Below are 3,060 nucleotides of genomic sequence, written 5' to 3'. Positions count from 1 at the left end.
TATAATAGCATGAAATTGTATTAAGTACTATTAGCTAAGTGCTAATTATTATACCTCCATTCAGTACTATATTATTACTAGTAATTAGATTTAGTGCCAAACACAGTGTCTCATGCCTCTAATCCCAGCCCTTTGGGAGGGTGAGGGAAGAGGATTGATTGAGCTCAAGAGTTTGAGTTTTGCAAGACTCTGTCTCTATAAAACATTTTAAAAATTAGGGGTCATGGTGGTGTGTACCTGTAGTCCCAGCTACTCAGAATAGTGAGCCAGGAGGATTGCTTGAGCCCGGGAGTTTGAGTCTGCAGTGGGCTGTGATTGCACCACTGCTCTCTTGTCTAGGGGAAAGAGTAAGACGCTCTATCAAAAATAGCAATATTATTTAGCAAATGTATTCTATGTGCCAAACATTGTCCTAACCATTTTTTTCTGTATTACCTAATTTATCCTCTTACCAACCCTATAACAACTGGTAGTATTACTTCCCCTCTTCTACAGAAAGTGTAATTGAGATCCTGAAAACTTAACCTGTCCAGGGGCACAGTGCTGGTAAGTGGTGAAAAGGATTTACATGGAGGGAGTCTGGCTCCAGAAGCTGTTTAACCACTAAACCGTACTGCACACTAGAGAAATTCTTCAACTGCAGAGAAGGGAGCAAACTAAACTCCTTGGTTTGCTTATTTTGACCATGAAAATATTTTTCTTCCTGTGCCTTTGATACAATATAATTTTGACAGCCTAGAGTACAGCTTTCATCTTGGTTATGTGGTAGTTGTTAGTTGTTTCGCTAAAGTTTAATTCATATTTATCTTCCTATATATGGTGCCTCGTTATTCTGGTATATGTATCCTAAATTTTGACTACAGGGCAGAGATGCCTTGGCTTCAAACTAGATTGCTCAAATAAACTTTCTAAACAAATGGATTTTCAAACAGGTTTGGAAAAGATATGTGTATAGTGAAGACAAGTTTCATGCCTACGTATTGGGAAAGTATTCCCTTAGGAAAAAAATGGTTAACATTGCACAACTGGAATTCCCCACGGCAATTTTGAGATACATAAGGAAATCTTTTAGTTTGGAAATTGATATGCTATCTAAAACTAAAGCCTTCTCTAAAAGTTCATATTTCAGATTCTAAATAATAATTATTATTGTAAAACTTACCATTTATTTGGTATTACGAGCCAGGATTTCTGCTAAGCAAAACAGTAGAATAAAAATAAGATTTAATAAAAGACCCTGAGTGCTACTCAGATGTTAATGGCACATAGATGTAGTGTAGCAGGGGCTATACCATCGATTGAAAGGAAAAGAGGAGAAGAATAAAGTGTAGCTGGTGCCATCTTACGGGAGTGAAGGATCTCTCTGCAGAATAGCTGTCAGGACATTCCCAGCTGGAGCTTCTAAGCCATGATGTCCTCTCACCGCAAGAGCCAATTCCTGGGTTGAATGGATGTCCAAGGTGACTTTTGAGGTGAAGACTGTCCCCCAGTTAGCAGCAGCTGAGACTTCAGCAGCAGGAGGCTAGTGTGGGGGACCATGAAGCCCCTGAACAGGTGGAACAACCAAAGATGGGCCGGAGCGGAGGTAAAGGCTGTGAGTGCCCCTCCTTGGTCCCTTGGTGTCAGTGTGTGATCAGTGACCTGTTGTTGGTCTGTGGGGAGAATGCCAGACATTCTTAGTGCATGTAGCACAGATATTTTACAAGGCCTGTAAAGCCAGCGACTGATACCATATTAGAGGCCCAATCTGAGGAGAAGTTGGATACCTTTGGCTTGAGGTGCAGCTATTTAGATGTTTAACCAGGTGTCAGTACTAAGTAGCTAACGATTTATACCACTTTGGAGACTAAACAGGTGCCTGGGTGTCATTCAGCTACTTTGTCTACCCAGTCACTTTTTTTCCCCCTGAGGTAAATTAATGTGGAAGAGAGCTATAAGCAGGGGAGTTTACACTGAAATGATTATACTAGTTAATGAATTGGCCTCCCCAAAATTCCACAGATGCTGGAGAAGACACGAGCTCCTAGGTCAGAGATAAAGGATTTTCTATGACTGGTAGCAAGAGCAGTTACATGAGTTTCAGCAATAGTTGTGCCAATTCCCCAACCCCAAGTCCCCCAGGGAGAGGCAGAAGGCAGGGGGAGCCTCACAGCAGTGGGGTGTACAGTGAGGTGTACCACAGGAGAGGAATCCTAATAAATCTGTGGCCTTTTGACAGGAGTAAGCAAATCTTACATTGTCTGGAGGGAGAAAGTTATAGAGCAGGAACTACAATGCAATACCTGATTTTCAGGATTGCCAGCTGCACAATCAATTCTGAAAAGGAGAGCTATTGAGAACACAGGCAACATTTTGTGATTTTTGGCACACTTAGCAAGATATGTGGGAGTATCAGAAGCTCCTGGTGGGCAGCCTCTCAACAATTAAAAATACGAACTTCCTTGTTAATATTCAATTGGTCATGTGCTTGTTGGCTACGACACAGTCTCTGTGTCTCTGTCTCTTTGCTTTCTTTGAGTGTTCAACTCAAAGCAAAAGCACAAGGATTAGCTATCAAGAATCTCAGTCCTTGGATATTCCAGGAAGGCAGGGACACTGCAGTGATGCTGTTTACCCAGGGTCTAACCAGGCCTCCATTAAGTTCTGTAACCTGAGCATGAGTAGGGCCCAGGGTGCTGAACTCTGCTGTTATCTTTCTAGGGATGAGAGAGTAGGGGGTATTCTCTTCCTTTCCCCTGCCCTCCCCTAACCCTCTCCATACATTGCGTAAGGATTAAGTTAGAGAAGAAGATGATCTAATACAAAGAGGGGGTAGGGGAATGAGGGATCGGGGAGAGGGGAGAAGAGGGGGATGGGGGGTCACAGTGTATGGTACACCTCTTGGGGTAGAGTGCTATAGCTTCACTGCTCACAGCAACCTCCAACTCCTGGGCTCAAGCGAGTTTCCTACCTCTGCCTCCCAAGTAGCTGGGACCACAGGCGCCTGCCACAACGCCCGGCTATTTTTTGGTTGCAGCCATCATTGTTGTTTTGGCGGCCGGGCTGGATTCGAACCCGCCA

This window comes from Otolemur garnettii, unplaced genomic scaffold (genome assembly GCF_000181295.1).
Source record: "Otolemur garnettii isolate 467f Iridium unplaced genomic scaffold, OtoGar3 scaffold00103, whole genome shotgun sequence".
NCBI classification, from domain to species: Eukaryota; Metazoa; Chordata; class Mammalia; order Primates; family Galagidae; genus Otolemur; species Otolemur garnettii.
Note: the sequence above shows the minus strand (reverse complement) of the source record.